Source organism: Coccinella septempunctata, chromosome 1, assembly GCF_907165205.1.
Source record: "Coccinella septempunctata chromosome 1, icCocSept1.1, whole genome shotgun sequence".
NCBI classification, from domain to species: domain Eukaryota; kingdom Metazoa; phylum Arthropoda; class Insecta; order Coleoptera; family Coccinellidae; genus Coccinella; species Coccinella septempunctata.
Window position 1 is genome coordinate 1,757,241 of NC_058189.1, and position 18,301 is coordinate 1,775,541.

Genomic DNA, 18,301 nt, shown 5'->3' on the forward strand with positions numbered 1-18,301 from the left:
TCTGTTAATTCCTTCGGGGGATACCCATTTTCAACCACTGCGTCATATTCATTTCATCTTCGGGTTAATATTTCTGAAATCTACAAATGATGTAAGCCAAAGAAGATAACGAACATTAACTCTCCTCAAGCTAGTGCATATTATGATATTATACTGATCTCTTGTGTTTTCCATGCAAATAACTGGATTTGGTATGCCTTCAAACATTTTCTATAAACTTCAATTATGTTCGTCACATATTTTCCAAAGAGATTCGACATTGTGATTAAATACGTAATAACAGAAACTTTAACGTAGAACGGGCAACATAGCGTTGATTTAAAACCCAAAAATGTTTTGACAAGCTTCATAACCCCACATTTTCGTACCATACAGAGTGAAATGTGTCAAATTTCCATGGCCAACCGACTGCTAAAATAAAATTGAATGAAGTATACTCGCTTGGGTCAGAATCGTTGAAAAAATTTCCATGGCAACAATGTCGAAAAATCTCATATGAAGAAAAAATAACATTGAAAATTGAAAGTTTACCCAGTACTGGAAAGCAGTATTATCTGGGATACCTACTCTATATCCCGAAAAAAAGATCATTTAAAAACCCATGAATACATACGGCCTATTATATTTCCGTTAATTCAGGAAAGAAAGGAGAATGGCATGATTCGAATAAAAGGTTCCATTAAATATATAATGTTAGTCGAGTGTGGAAAATTCCAATCTCTGAATAACTTTTACACCGGGGGATAAAGGCGGAATATTTCTATTCCGCTTGGGATCTTTCCCTGATTTCAAACCTCAGTATCCACATTTGCCGAGAGAATAGTTTGGTTTAATAGCTCGCTTAAGAGCCCATTCGATCTCTTTCTATGATGTAGGAATTAAATTCTCATTCTTACAAGCGAATTACGCAATTCGATTCAAATCCCAGGAACCATTTGTGCCCAGTAGGAAATCAAGATTAATTTCTTTCGTCAGAAAAGGCTTTTTTGGATGACAAATGATTCGAAGGTGGCCAGGGACATATGGTCCCCTGTCCCCTAGAGGCTCGATTCTTTTGAAAATATAACACGACGATGACAGTTTTCTTTTCAAGAACCATATTTACCTTCTGATGGTCGGTCTACACTCCTGTAACAATAAACCTATTGTTACTATTGTCTATTTGTAGCCTGTTTCATTTAGTTTATCACCTGATATCGACCTATTTTTATCCGAAAATGAGGTTCGAAAATGCTTAATGACTCAGACAATTGATTAGGATATATACCATGCTTCATAATTCGGATATTTTTGAAAAAAAAATAAAATATACTTGTCCAAGTCACCCACCGATTTGGGAAGCTTGGGACACAAGTTAAAAACTACTGATTTCTCAATTCTCAAATGAAATAGGTGAGGGAATTAAATGATATACCCCTATTTCAGCGAAAGTAAATATATTGCAACTCAAATGTAAAAAAACTAAACAAAACAAGGGAAATTTGATTTCTTTCATTCTTTGGTGATTTCTTTGTGGAACTAACGTAAATAGTAATATCCTGCGAAAAATCGGCATATTTCCTGCTGCCAATGAGCAGATTGTATCTATTCGGCCTTTTCTCAAGTCACCCTATGAAAAAACAAAATAAATGAATGAGATCCGTGTTGCCGTTTGATTTGTGAACAACCTTGTTTGGACATATCTAATATCCCAATATACTACGAACCAGAAAAAAAATTACACATGCACAAATTGAAACACATGTACAGGACACTAGAAAGTATAAGGGCCATGAAAAAACGCGCTTTTACTCTTCTGAAATGGTTAATTTTTCCTGTCGATTCAAACGCTCTGGTCACGGCAAACTGAACAGGAATTAATTGTTAAACTAACCGAAAAGGCCCTAAACAGTCTAATAAGTTTGTCCCTTCACTCATGAATGGTAAGAAACAAGGAAATCTGCAAGGGGGGGTAATTGTCTCAAGTTACAGGACTGTCCTGAGTCACCTGAATCTACCGTACAATTTAATACTGAAAAACAAAATCTAAATGATAACAGAAGAACCTAAAAATATGCAAGATTCAGAGGAAGATTATATTATGAAATGACCAATAATCTTTTGTATTCCTTTTTCAGATTTTCTAAAAAATTTCAATCAACTATGTGACTATAAATAGTTGTGGGAGTGAAAACAGGACCCAACATGGTGCCATCAAATAATTCGTCAATATACAAAATCGAATTCAATTTGCCAGACCGTGAATATTCAAATCAATTAACAGTGAAATATAGCAGCAATATTTATGAAATGCCAGTATTCAAATATATACTAATGGTTTCCACTAATTTTTAGTTAGCCGCAGGTGTTCGGTGTTCCGGTTAATCAACCCTTTCAATTTTTCCATCCACATGAGGATTTGTGGTTGACACTCCATCAGATTCTATTAGCGGAAAATAGTGAATTCGTGAAATGAATCAATTTGCATCAGAATAAAATAACAAGAGTGCGCAGAATATCTATTGAATTTATGCTGAATTTTACAGTCCATTTAGGCCCGGTTGTACAGGGTGGGCAAAATTCTATGGGAATGAATGGCAGCTCTGTAACCGTAAGAGCTAGGGAAAAATGGATGGCTCTACGCCACTGCATACTATATGAAAAAACCGTCTGTGAAATGTTTTGTTTTTCGATATCATTGAAACGAAATAGAGGCTCCAATTGAAAGCTGAAAAAAGATTTTTCACTTATAACATTTTTCCCAAAAAATCATATTTTCCTAGAAATATATGTTAGAAGATGTGGTTTTGGCATAAAAGAATTACTGAATAATACTAAATTAATTGTCTCAAAACTTTGCTGCACGAATCTCTCGAAAAAATATTACTTCCAATAAATATTCTTTTGGTTACTATGAATATATAAAGTATAATAACAGCTCACCATTTGAGGACGAAATAAGTTGCGTTTCTATTGGTTCGATTTTAAATTTTTAATTTGCCAAATACCTATGTATCAAAATGGCATAATTCATCAAGAAACTGCCAATAAAATAAAATAAAAAACCAGGTTATTGAACATATTTATTTGATACACACGGTAAGCACAGCACACCTTATTTTATCGTTATATATATTTTCTTCTCTTTTTTCTACATCCTTATCCTAGAGGTATTGTCACAAATTTATACATTTACACTGAATCATAGCGATCACAATTATTGGCATACAAATAAGATTTGATATGCAAAATTCAATTTACACTCTTTTTTACACTGTACATAATGGAACCAAGCCGTAGAATGACACCGTTTCCTCCAAAAAATACAAGATCCAGAAACGGTCTCCATTGCTCAGGACACACCTAGAATTAAAAAAAAATTATTAATCATTTTGTATAATCAATTTCACACATGAATTATTATTGATGAGCAGATATGAAAACAAGAATATCATTACCATTATTTATTTTGAAAATTAATCGATGATTGACGAATTATACGAAGCTACGAGAATGTATTGATATCTAGTTAGCCTAGACCAGTTCCATGCAAAAAAAAATATTGCGTGTCCATAGCATCGAACAATAACTCATTAGAAGTGTCAGTGTGAAGTTTTAGGTCAAAAAAGCAAACCAGAGTTACGCAATAAATTGAAAGAAAGAAGATGTCCAATTGTGAAAATCGAAAAATTGGAGTATCGAGCTATCATCAAGTACCTGTATTTAAAATGGTTATGAAGTACGCAGATTTACGAAGATATGCTTAATACCCTTGGTGATCAATGTCCTTCGTATGCGACGGTGAAAAATTGGACTGCAAGCTTCAAAAGAGGTAAATTTTCTATTGAAGATGATGACCGATCGAGAAGGCCAGTTTCTGTGTTAGTCCCCGAAAATATCGTGCATTTCATGACATGATTTTATCAGAGCGTCAAATTGGGCTAAAACGGATATATGAAGCACTGAATATTTCATACGAACGCGTTCATCATCATTTGTTTTTGCAGGACGACGACCCTGCACACAAATCTCATGCTGCCATGCAAAAAATTCGTGATTTAGGGTTTGAATTACTAGAACACCCCCCTTAGTCACCAGATTTATCCATCCAACTATTCTCTCTTTCCTCAACTGAAAAAGAGTTTAAGAGGTCATAATTTTTCTTCCAACGAGGAGGTAATAAAAGCTGTGGAGGTCTGGTTTGCAGAGGAAGAAGAAACTTTTTTTTCGAAAGGTCTAGGGACGTTACAGGTTCGCTGTAATAAATGTATCCAATTAAGAGGAGAATATGTTGAGTATTAAAATATTTTGACATTGAAATTTTGTTTGGTTCTATAGTAGGCTAAGAATTTTTCAATATATCCTAGTATATTTATTTCCCTTAATCTTAATTCATTGCAATTCTGATTAATTAAATTTTCTTGTTGGTCATTTTCTTTACAAAGAATAATAAATTTGAAGTAATTTCAATTCACTGGACGTTCGAACAAAATTGGATGGTGAATACGAATTTTATTGCTACTGAACATTTCCATATGTTATATGAGAATTGTCCTGGAGTGTCGATTTATAGGTATCTTATATCAATTTATTGTGGACAATTTGTCTCGGAGACAAAGCGATGTGCTCTGCCCGTTAAAGTCGTGTTTCAATCGAATTTTTCGTTTTTCCGAAAGATCGTATTTCTTATCCACAACGGAGTGTTATTATCATAATATTATTTTACGTTCTCAACGCATCTGAACTACAATTTGATTGCTTGTTTTGGGTATTTACACAAGGAAATTTGTGTTTGCTACTTTCCTTATGCATAATATTGACTGAGTCTGGAATATCCTGAATCATTAGGAGTTTCCGCAGAACTGCGAAGAACTGTCGGTAGAAATAGCTAGATAATCAATTTTTTAGGGAAAACTTCATTAGAATCAGCTAGGGGAGCACTACCTGCTGTAATCATTCTCATTTATAAAACAATGTATGCAAATAGTAAACTGAGGGAGCATCCAATGAGTAAAAGTATCAATGTTTTTGAAGATATCATAATATACTGGCTGTTTCACGAGTAAATGGGCAAACGAAAACCTTGAATAGAGAATATTGCGCCTGACACCTCTTATGGGTTCCTAAGGTACCCCGTTTCCGACATACAGGGGGTTTTCTTAAATTTCTTAAAATCAAATGAAAATTTCATTTGTTTATCTTTGTCCCTCTGAAAAATTTGAATAGGTACATCGTTTATCAAGTCGGCATTTTTGGAACAACGTAATTTATTCCCATTAATCCTGGGACTCCCTGTATATTCAATGGGGAATTCTCCTCAATTTGGGTCATCACTGCATATGCAAGTTTAAAGTGAATAATTATGAGTTTCATTCATGTCAAATCATGTCGGGTGTGTGTGCGTGTGTGTGTGGGGTGCAGGGTGTGTGATTCGAGTGTCGAGTGTCGTGTGCCATGTGTCGAATGTCGAGTGTCGTGTGCCGAGTGTCGAGTGTCGTGTGCCATGTGTCGAATGTCGAGTGTCGGGTGTCGAGTCTCGAGTGTCGAGTGTCGGGTGTCGAGTGTCAAGTGTCGGGTGTCGAGTGTCGATTGTCGAGTGTCGTGTGCCATGTGTCGAATGTCGAATGTCGTGTGCCGAGTGTCGAGTGTCGTGTGTCGAGTGTCGAGTGTCGAGTGACGAGTGTCGTGTGTCGAGTGTAGAGTGTAGAGTGTCGAGTGTCGGGTGTCGAGTGTCGAGTGTCGATTGTCGAGTGTCGAGTGTCGATTGTCGAGTTTCGAGTGTCGAGTGTCGATTGTCGAGTGTCGATTGTAGAGTGTCGAGTGTCGGGTGTCGAGTGTCGAGTGTCGAGTGTCGATTGTCGAGTTTCGAGTGTCGAGTGTCGATTGTCGAGTGTCGTGTGCCATGTGTCGAATGTCGAGTGTCGTGTGCCGAGTGTCGAGTGTCGTGTGCCATGTGTCGAATGTCGAGTGTCGAGTGTCGAGTGACGAGTGTCGTGTGTCGAGTGTAGAGTGTAGAGTGTCGAGTGTCGGGTGTCGAGTGTCGAGTGTCGAGTGTCGATTGTCGAGTGTCGAGTGTCGATTGTCGAATTTCGAGTGTCGAGTGTCGAGTGTCGATTGTCGAGTGTCGAGTGTCGGGTGTCGAGTGTCGAGTGTCGATTGTCGAGTTTCGAGTGTCGAGTGTCGATTGTCGTGTGTCGTGTGCCATGTGTCGAATGTCGAGTGTCGGGTGTCGAGTCTCGAGTGTCGAGTGTCGGGTGTCGAATGTCGAGTGTCGGGTGTCGAGTCTCGAGTGTCGAGTGTCGGGTGTCGAGTGTCAAGTGTCGGGTGTCGAGTGTCGATTGTCGAGTGTCGTGTGCCATGTGTCGAATGTCGAGTGTCGTGTGCCGAGTGTCGAGTGTCGTGTGTCGAGTGTCGAGTGTCGAGTGACGAGTGTCGTGTGTCGAGTGTAGAGTGTAGAGTGTCGAGTGTCGGGTGTCGAGTGTCGAGTATCGAGTGTCGATTGTCGAGTGTCGAGTGTCGTGTGCCGTGTGTCGAATGTCGAGTGTCGTGTGCCGAGTGTCGAGTATCGAGTGTCGTGTGTCGAGTGTCGAGTGTCGAGTGTCGGGTGTCGAGTCTCGAGTGTCGAGTTTCGAGTGTCGAGTGCCGTGTGTCGAATGTCGAGTGTCGTGTGCCGAGTGTCGAGTGTCGTGTGTCGAGTGTCGAGTGTCGGGTGTCGAGTCTCGAGTGTCGAGTGACGAGTGTCGAGTGACGAGTGTCGAGTGACGAGTGTCGTGTGTCGAGTGTCGAGTGTCGAGTGTCGGGTGTCGAGTGTCGAGTGACGAGTGTCGTGTGTCGAGTGTCGAGTGACGAGTGTCAAATGCACCGCGGAAACTATTCAAAATCATTCTTCAAATATGGGGTTTCAAAATTTGAATCGCTTGGTTTCAAGTTTCCGATTTGGCACCAACGCCTTCTGAAAAATAAAAGGAACAACGTCCGATCAGCTTGTTTATAAAATAAAAGCTGTTGATTCACAGGCGCGTACTTACTAGCGAGCCTAAACTGCAAGTCATCTTTGTCTATCTCATCAAGATTATTTATTTGTTGTCCTTTATTATCAAGGCATATTTCTGTCGATGTTGCCAACTTGTGCAATTGAAATGAAACGCTTTAATTTTTAAGTGCTTAAAATAATTTTTTTCGGGAAACGGTTGAAATAGTTATTTCAAATTGTGATGTGTCAAAGATACTCCATAAAACCATTTAAATAATAACATCATTTTCGTCAGAAGGAGTATTCCCTATTCAGTTAATCTACATGCAGATGCATTCATCGCTCAGGTTCTGAAACCTCTCACCGTGTGAGAGGGAGATATTATTGAACAGTATGTTTTTATTTTGCCAAAAAATAGTATTCGGCTTCTCATGAAGGACCAGGTACGATACCAAAAGGTCGGAACGGGTAAAAACCGAGACGGCCTTATTTGCGACCGTGTAGGATTCATATGCCACAAATTAGGCGAATTGTCGGCCACTTTTTGCCACAAAAAAGGGTTCCAGTGAGAACATGGTAGTAAACGAACCGCGTAATTGGCTTGTGGTAGGTCGATTTCCTGCTTTAGAATACATGTATAGGTCATTAAACAAGAGTAATGTTATTTTCCAACGTTTTATTTCTGTCTGAAAGAAATTTCATTGCAACCTAATAAAGTTGAAGTGAATGTACTTTTTTCAGGAGATTAAAGAGTGGACTGAGTTATTCGTTTTCGACGGTTCAGAGACCAAATTTGTCGGGAAGGACCTACAATAGAATCTCGAATAGAAAGAAATTTTCTAATATTGTCATAATGCAGAATTTGATTAAACTAGATGAATATCTGTTTGTTGTTTCTGTGTACTTCTTCTCTCAGAAACTACGAGTTATTTGGACGATGGATTAGCCATCAGAGGTAGCGTGCATGATATTGACGTCAGAAATGGAGAACTGAATTGCATTCCAAATAGGAAAATGGTAGCTTTGATCTTGGTCTCTGCTTGATAAATTATACAGTCTATAAATCTTCTTCTGAGAAATTTATATATTGTGATGACATTGCCCTCGCATTCTCTCATTCTGATTTTAGATGCACAGAGAATAATCTCAAGAGTGGAATCAGAAGATTAGTCATAATCTTCGAGAGAATTTTACCGGCCACACTAAGCAACGATATGCCCCTGTAATTGTTGCAATCTAACGCATCGCCTTTGTTCTTATAGAGGTTGATAACTAAAGCGTCTCTGAAGTCTAGTGGCACATCTCTTTGCTCCCAGATCTTGCGGAAAGAAGTATGAAATTCAATGAAGCATTTACTCGAATGAAGTGAGCAAAATATTGATATCACCTTGCGAAGACAACAGAAACATTTTTCAAGCTATTCAGGGACAAATTGAGATGACAAGGTTGAATAAATTTTCCGAGAACAAGAAGGCAATGGTTTTATTACTGCATAAATGGATTTTATTATTTCATAATATAACCCTCCGCTATCATATTCTGAAGGTTGAACACAAACAGGAGATATCTCATTTTCGTCACATCCGGGAACATCTTTTATCATTTGGTATTCAAACTCTATACACCACTCAGAATGGCTGGAGCCTCTCTCATAAAGTATTCATAAAGGGGATATCTTGTTATAGAAACGAAAATGAAGTGGAGGCACTCGTTTTTCAAACCCGATGGTTCCTGAATCCGCGCCACAGAAAGGATTTGTGTCTAGGTAAGTTTTACCGCAATCCTTAAAGGATTTTCAGACTGCACGGACGGATTTTCATATACTCCTACGTGCATAACCTCAAATATACGTCGCTCTCGGATGAAGGAAAAATATGTTCAAAGTTGTATTAGGTTTTCCAGACATTTTTATGAAGAGAGTGGAAAAGTACCTTGTTTGGCAGAACATCCCTTTGATCTAATGTAAGTTCTGCGATATCTACAGTAGATTAAGATATAAAATGAGTTTTTTGCAAATGGACAAGACCTGAATATTGTCCTGCAAACACTCAATAGAATAAAGATTGATCAACATATGCTAGAAGTGGTCAATTCATATACCAAATTCATAAAACAGATTAAAACCTGTGAGGAGATACCGCTTTATAAGTTTTGACATGCAACGTCAACTTAAATTGAAAGTGAAGGGCCAGTTGGAGAAGAAATATATATACAGGATGACTGGTGACATATGGGACAACGGCTAAGTGGAGATAGAGGACCTCAAACTGAATGAGAATAGAATTTGGGTTTCAAATGTCCCATAAGGGTATTCGTTTCGGAGATATAGGGTGATTTATGAAAGAATACTAAATCTATAAACTCCCATATCTTCGTTAATATGGTAAAATTTTGACTGATATTTCACAAGCCTGTTCCTATAGGCATTCGCCGTCAGCACAAGAAAAAAAAATTAAAAAAATTTCAGGCCCGTATTTAAAAATTTCAATATACTTGTCAGGTGGGAAATATCACACGGTATATGAGATAAAATACACTGCGCAAAAAAATTATCGCACATTATGGAAATCTCAAATTTATTCTACAACTGAAGGTGTTCTCAATGATAATTATTTTTATATGTTGTTATCCACTTTCTACGGTTTTCTTCAATACAGATGTTTTTTCCAAGCAGGAATAAAAAAAGATGATATTATCAGATTTTGAATATATTGGCTCCATTCTAAAATCAGTTGTTCTCGATCAATTCTAGTTATCAATAGATTTTCTTTCGTTCGATTTTCTACACTCGATCGCTATGCAACGCGAAACACGCAATTTGACCCAAGAGGAATGTGCCCAAGCGGTAGTTTTGCGAGAAGAAGGGTGGACATACACAAGAATTGCATAAAAGTTTGGAGTTTCCCATACAAGTGTGTCCAGAATGTTGCAGCGATTCAGGGAGACAGGAATGAATGTCCGAAGACCAGGACAGGGTAGACCACGGGTAACAACTGCCATTCAAGAACGTTACTTGAGAGTTTCTTCGTTGCAACCGCTCGCCTCCTTCAAATTCAGCTTGAGCAAACTCATGAGGTGCAAATTAGCACTCAGAAAATAAGAAATCGCCTCAGAGAATATTATTTAAGGCCTTGTGTCGCGGCAAGAGGCCCAGCTCTTACCCCTAGCCCATCGAAGGGCGCGTTTGGATTTTGCGAGAGAGCATATCCATTGGGAAGAGGCCGATTGGGGAAGAGTTCTCTTCACAGATGAGTCCAGATTCTGCCTCTACCATTGTGATCGACGTTCCCTTGTATACAGACGTCCACATGAAATATAGGATCAGTGCAATTTCCTGAATACTACTGGTTTCGGGGGAGGATCGATTATGGTATGGGGTGGAATATCTTTGACTGCTCACACAGACCTAGTGGTCGTTGATAATGGAGCTATGAATGCTGATAAGTATATAAGGAACATTCTTGAAGAGCATGTACTGCCATTTGCCCCATACATTGGTGAAAATTTCATTTTTATGGACGATAATCCCAGACCCCATCGTGCGCGCATCGTTCAGGAGTACCTTGAAGAGGTTGAAGTCTCTCGAATGGAATGGCCAGAAAGAAGTTCAGATCTCAATCCGATTGAGCAGGTTTGGGACAACCTCAATAGAAGGCTGAGAAGTTCAGAAAATCATCCAGCTACTCTTAACGACTTAGGAATCCAACTCGAAGAAATCCGGGAAGCATTAGATCAGAACATTTTAAGATCACTCATTTTGAGTATGAACCGTCGTTGCCGAGCTGTAATTAACGCGAGGGGTGGAAATACCAAGTATTAAATCACTTATGAGCATTTCAGTATTTTGAAAATTGTTCATTTCTCTTCTTTCACATAAGATTCGGTGAAATCCTGAATTTTTCTTCCATTTAATGTGTCTTGTTTCGATCAAAACCTTCTCGAGAGAACATAAAAAATAAGTTATAAAGTCGATGTAGAGTTAACTTTCATTGCAATTGAGATTTTCAGAATGTGCGCTACTTTTTTTGCGCAGTGTAAATTCAAATATAAAATTGAGAAGAGGGAAAGAAAGTGATGAGAGATCTGATTTTTGTTTGAATGTCACAAATCTTCTATTGCTTTTATGATATAGTTGAATTCAGAATATTACAATATTCTTATATTAATATCATAAAAAATAATATTCCTGATAGAACAAACACTGAGACAACTGTTTAAGTGGTCTCTTCTTCAACGTCACACTATCAACAGCATTTCATCTAAAGAGTATGCTATTATAGCGACCATGACCAGCCCTAAGTCAATTTAGCATACACCAAATTTTTCTAGGAAGGGAAGAAATAAGGAGATGGAAATCGCCCTAATTAGCAGAAACTGTATTTTATTTATATGCCAGTAGGTTTATTGACCCTTCAAGTCCATTTATGATATTCATCGACCCTCAACATCCTACTCCATCCACTTAGTGCAGAAACTTTTCAGGGTAAACATAAAGGCGAAAAGCTCTGCTCAAAATTAAGCTGAACGACATACCAACATCGATATAGGGCATGAATGCCAAAGTTCTTTGTTTACCAGGAACTAGAACTTATTACCTGAATAAACAGTATACAACTGATGATCAATCTGCATGAATCAATTCCGAAATAAGACGAACCTACCCTAATATAGGACGGACAATTCACTGAAATTAATTGAATTGAACCAAGAAGTTTACTCCATTCCTTCAAAATTAACATGTTCAATCAGTTTCAAGATAGATAACAATAAGGGCGTGGTGAGTATAACCAGAACTTGAGAATATTCAATAGCTCAGAGTAGAATGATTAAATAGGGTTTTTTTTTTTTCACTTTTACGCACGAAGATAAATGGAAAATTGATGTTTTCTTCTCACAAAAAACATGTATCATTAACTCAAATTCCTACATCTATAACATCTGATATATTTACACCATATTCTCCCTGAAATACCCCCTTTTAGTTACACGCAAAATCAACATCAAGGAGGAAAATATGAAGGGAATGAGGAAAATAATTGATATTTATTCATGGCCATATTTTCTGAGACATATGGAGAATTTCCGAATGAATTAAACATCCATGAACGATATTTATACGTGATTTGTTCGTCTCCCTATTTTCTATCTATATCACTAAATTTCAATGAGTTTAGGGCGATCGGTGAATATTTCACATTTCCTCAAATTCGAATTCTGGATGTGTACAGGGTGGGCAAATTTCGATGTTTTAGCACTACAGCTTTTAAGCCAGTGGAGATAGACAAAATCTGATACCCCATTCTCGGTCTCTTTTTCTGAGAAACTAATAAGAGTAGTAGTCATTTTTGGCCACCTTCTTTTGTTTTCGAGTTATAAGCGAAAATTGGAAAAATGGTGATTTCGAAATAAATTTTTATCTCCGCTAATACTGATGATAGAGCTCTGAAATTGAAACATTATACAGGCACTTTTTTAAGTAGAATCCAGTGGCGTGCTTGCCTTTTTAGTAGGATGTTTAATTACGGAGCTATGACCCAAAGTTATGTTTTTTTAAATGGAAACACTAGATTTCTGTGCAATTTTTTGAATGCTTTATTTTTACTGATTTCAAAAATATATAACATCATATGGTTTGTATTAATATAAATAATAAAAAATGGTCAAAAACCTTTTTTCTCAATATTTCTATGGTTTCAACTTTTGATGAGAATAGAAAAATGTAGCATCTTATCATTACCACAGTCTCCTTCTATTAGTCCTTTCATTTCTATGCTTCTTACTCAATTTCTCCAAGATCCAAATTTTGTGAAAAATGGTAAAAAGTATAGAAAGAATGACATTGCCGGAAAGAGACTGCTCTTGTTATAGTAAGCTCTATTTTTATGTGCTCGTCAAAAGTTGAAACCATAGAAATATTGAGAAAAAAAGGTTTTTGACCATTTTCTATTGTTTATATTGATACAAATAATATGATGTTATATATTTTTGAAGTCAGTAAGAATTAAGCTTTCAGAAAATTGCACAAAAATCTGGTGTTCCCATTTAAAAAAACCTATCTTTGGGTCATAGCTTCGTAATTAAAAATCCTGCTAAAAAGGCAAGCACGCCACTGGATTCCACTTAAAAAAGTGCCTGTATAATGTTTCCATTCCAGAGCTCTATCATCAGTATTAGCGGAGATATAAATTTATTTCGAAATCGCCATTTTTCCAATTTTCGCTTATAACTCGAAAACAAAAGAAGGTGGACAAAAATGACAACTACTCTTGTTAGTTGCTCAGAAAAAGAGACCGAGAATGGGGCATCAGATTTTGTCTATCTCCACTGGTTTAAAAGCTGTAGTGCTAAAACATCGAAATTTGCCCACCCTGTACATCACGCAGTGTCTCTCAAATTGGGTGTTGAGTAAGGGGATCTCAAACTGAAAGAACTGGAGCAAATCAAAGAATAAGTGAGATTTTGACGTTTTCGAAAAATTCTCATAACTTTTTTATCTTTGAAACAAGTGTTCTGAAACGTAAACTTTTATTTGAGTAGAATCTAGTGTCATTCTGCAGAAATTTTTCTATCTCAGATTTCGAATAACGAAACAGAGTAATATTTTACCCAGATATAAATAAACTAAACTAAACTATTAGATCTACACTTCATCGTCAATTCACAGATTCCATTAATTTCCTATTAATCATAACATAACTTATAACCCGGATAAACTGGTGTTAAGGAAAGAGACTCGCTGATTAATGTCGATTACTTTGATTAGTTACAGTTAAAATGGAGTGTCTCTGTGTTTTGAGGTTTCTTCACCCTCCTTACTTCGCTTCATACAAAAAGCAAAGATTATAGAGTAGAAAGATAGGAAACGCCCTCATATCTCTAGTACTAAAAACCGACTGTATTTTGGTCAGTGAGAACACATTTGACAATGAGATGGCGCTGAAAACGTTTTCTTAATACAGAGAAATTGTTTAATAACAGTTTTCTGTTTTATAATTGAGGGGCGCGAAATTCGAATTCTATTCTTTGTATTGAATTTCAATATCGACTTTGTTTAAAGTAGAAAACAAACATTCTGAGCGACAGAACAGAAGTATGGTTTTGTTTTGTGATCAGGATGTTAGTTTATATCCTTTATTTGAAATCAATTGATATCAATGAAATACGCTATATTTTTATTTCAAATTTATGAAAAATTTACAGAAACTTGTGATCTGCTACACGTCAAAGGTGTTATTTCTATGCAATACGTTGTTCTGAATCAATAAACTCAGTTGAATTTGTACCATTTATATCAGAAATTAATATGAACCAATAGTCAATATACCATCATAGCATACACATTTCTGTAACTTACATATTATTTAGAGAATTTTCAGAACCACAATTAAAAAAAACCTTACAAAGGTATACAAGACCTGTATGTTTGCCCGTCAGTATAGTTTCTTTATGCTATTTTTATGTTTTTTTTATGGTATGGTCTCTTTATGACACAATATACAAATGGATTGACGAATGAACAAAAGAACTCACAGCAGGCTTCATGAAACTTTGACTTTCCAAACAATTTGACAGTCACTCGATTTCCAAATAGAAATCAAAAAAACCTTTGCACTTCTGAATATATTGATAGAGTAGCAATTGAGAACCTCTGAATGGACGTCTAAAAGTAATAAATTCCCCTAAATGGGCCCTTCATGCAAGGGATGCTTCCTGCATATAACAATTGACGTGGATGAACAGTTCTTAATTGACTTGCAATAAAATGTTCACTGCACATAGTCTAATCAGAACTGTTTTCTCAAGTCATTGTCTTTACGCCCTGAAAATTTTATCTACTTCGGAGCAAAAATCAATGAATGACCGAGTCACATGTTACCAGTTTCAATACTTAAATTTCCATTTTCCTTAGTAAATTAAAAAACAATAATTTGGGATAATCCATTTCATTTGATCCACAGTTCTCCACCATGCAATAATTTTCGAACGATATTTAGAGGTTTTCACCAAGAAATTAGACAAAAAATTCAATTATCAGCAACTAGAACAAGCTAGGTAAACAAGTGGCGGTACGAGAATCAAAACATTCAAAATAGTCCCTGATCCAAGAGTGACCAGACAGTAACACTTATTTTTAGTTACTTTTGCCACTTGGTATTTGCCCAGGTGTCACTAGGCAAGCTCCACAAGTTCGCAGGTATTCAAAGCACATGAGACTCTACTGAGATCCTAAAGTTTCATCTGCGTGGAAATAAGTTATGTCTGGTCGCCCTGGGATCTTAATCTGAAACCTCTGTGATTTCTGTTCTTTGATGCTTCTCTTTTCGAAGCCGACCCCCTGGGAGAAGATACTTTAGAGGCGGGCAAACAACTGATCACCTCTATTTCCGAGGCCAAGACGGAGAACTGGATCAAACTGATGAAGGAGCTTGATATGAGCGTAAGTAGCCACAAAGCGTGGAGACTGTTAAAGCGCTTAAACAACGACCCAACTCAGTCAAGAGCCCATACCAACGTAACCGCAGATCAAATAGCCGCTCAGCTCGTGCAAAATGGCAAACCAGACCAAAAGCCCAACAGGAAAACAACCAATATCAAACGAATAGAAGGCGACGAAACGACCGAACTCTCCACCCCCTTCACAATGGAAGAGCTGAACTCCGCCATAAATAAATGTAAACCACGGAAGGCCGCGGGACCGGACGATGTCCTGACTGAGCAGGTCAAGCATTTCGGGCCGAAAGCAAAACAGTGGCTGTTAGACATGTTCAATGCCTGCTTACAACAGTGCAAGCTTCCTAACATCTGGCGAAAAGCCAAGATCATAGCTATCCTCAAGCCGGGCAAAGAAGCTAATAGCCCAAAGAACTACCGCCCGATCTCGCTGCTATGCCACACGTATAAAATCTTTGAAAGACTCATATACAACCGACTTTCTCCGGCCGTGGAACCAACCCTTATACCTGAACAGGCTGGATTTCGCCCCGAAAAAAGCTGTACGGCACAAGTGCTCAACCTAACCCAGAACATTGAGGATGGTTTCCAAAGAGGATACATAACGGGTGCCATTTTCGTCGACCTCACGGCGGCATATGACACCATCAACCTCCGACTCCTGATGCAGAAGATATACCACACAACGAAAGATATGAACCTTACAAACATTATCAGGAACATGCTTCAAAACCGGAGGTTCCTGGTGGAGTTCCAGGGAAAGCGGAGTAGGTGGAGGAACCAGAGAAACGGCCTGCCACAGGGAAGCGTGCTGGCACCACTACTCTTCAACATATATACCAACGACCAACCCCTCCCTGAAGGAACAAAGAGCTATATATATGCAGACGATAGGGCAACCACAGCACAAGGGAAAACATTCGAAGAGGTGGAACAACGATTGAGCGCGGCCCTAGTGGAGCTGGATACGTACTATAGAGATAACCAGCTGAAGCCAAATCCGACAAAAACGCAGGTATGCGCCTTTCATCTTAAGAACAAACACGCCGGTAGAAAACTACAGATCGAATGGAAGGGAGTACCATTGGAGCACTGCCCTAACCCTAAATACCTAGGCGTAACACTGGACAGAGCCTTAACATTCAAGCGCCACTGCCTCAACACCAAACTCAAAGTTTGCGGAAGAAACAATATAGTCCGCAAGCTGACAAGCTCTAATTGGGGAGCCCAACCCAGAGTTCTCAAAACCTCAGCACTCGCCCTCTGTTACTCCGCCGGCGAGTACGCATGCCCGGTTTGGTATAGCTCAGCGCACGCAAAACAAGTTGATGTCGCCCTCAACGAGACAAACAGAATCATCACCGGATGCTTGAAGCCAACACCCCTGAACAAGATGCACCACCTAGCTGGCATCGCTCCCCCTGCCATCCGTAGGGAAGCAGCTGCACTCAAAGAACGATTCAAAGCAGCAGAATCTGAACGCCACCCCCTACACAGTGTCCAACCGGCCCCTCAGCGACTAAAATCAAGGCGAAGCTTCCTGAGATCGACAGAAGATCACGAGGAACCTAAAACCAGAGTAGACCTTTGGGGGAAGACCTCAAACCAACATTGGATGAAGCCGAGTGAAGAACTGGCACCGGGAGGCAGTGAAAACTGGGAGATCTGGAAGGCGCTAAACAGACTGCGGACGGACACGGCGAGATCGAGAGATACCCTAAATAAGTGGGGCTACCCTGTGGACTCCAGACTGTGCGATTGTGGAGAACTGCAAACCACGCAACATATGTACACTTGCCCACTGTGCCCTGCTAGATGTACCATAGAGGACCTTGTGGCAGCGAAGCCGAACGCAATTGACGTCGCCCGATTCTGGGCAAAAAATGTTTAGCCCTACTATACTTTATTACTGTACTTATTATATGACTATGCTTATTATGTTACAATACTTATTATATATGATGCTTCTGACACGAATAAATAAATAAACCTCTGTGATTAAAATGGCCATCTGAAATCTTACAAAAGTTCGAATATTTAATTAATATTTTAACCAGTCTTATGCCTGCCGCAGACATGCAACTTTTCAGTTGCGCAACAGTTTGATTGCAAGCGGTTCGAGGGCGCACACAAAGGCAATCGCTGCAACTTTTCAGTTGCATGTCTGCGCTGCCCCATATGAATGCATTGTACTCACTTCTGCAACTAAACAGTTGCAAAACTGAAAAGTTGCATCTCTGCGGCAGGCCTTAGGGTTCTAGAAACACATTTGAAACACAGATGGCGCTCACATCACTTTAGTCGCTTCGTTTCCCATCTTTCTACTCCATGTATATTCTTCGATATAAAGCAGATATCCATTTAACAAGCAGTTTGTTTGATTTTAATCTGAATTAAGTCAAGCGGAGTTTATCACCGTTTAGTGAAGTTGACTCCAAGAATGCGTATTGTTCCGAAGTAAGGGAGAATCAGGAGCAAGCCTACTCTGTCCGTTGATATCTCTGTTGTAACCTCCTCGGACTAGTGAAACTAACATCCCACCTCATTTTCCGATATCTCGCGTAGTGTAACACGAAAAACACATTAATTGGACGAAAAAACCAGCCTAAACCAGATAGGACATTGTTTCGGAATGACTCCCGAATGGATAAATCCATCATTTACCGTGATCCGATCTAATTAACCGTGTAATTGTCCGAGCAAGGTCTTCGATGAGGTTAACCGAACCCTGGTTGCTTATTTCGTGTCCCATAATGCGGGGGTGGATAAAATAGATTCCATGTCGGGAGCAACGCCGGGATATAACGTATTCATGATCCGGAAAGAGTTAATTAATTCTGGCTGCGCAAATATGTATTTATGATAATGTACGGAAATACCTGGTTGGGGTAAGAAATT

The 18,301-nt window shown here is 38.5% G+C and overlaps 1 protein-coding gene across 1 annotated transcript in view; it reads right to left on the bottom strand.

Annotated features, from left to right (window-relative positions):
• Window positions 1-3,049: 3,049 nt before the first annotated feature.
• The window catches only part of LOC123316422 (insulin-like growth factor-binding protein 7), a 230,900-nt gene continuing 215,648 nt past the window's right edge, over window positions 3,050-18,301 (bottom strand). The window contains exon 4 of the mRNA XM_044902496.1: window positions 3,050-3,342. The gene's annotated coding sequence lies outside the window, so the exon portion shown is untranslated. The remainder of the gene's footprint in view (window positions 3,343-18,301) is intronic.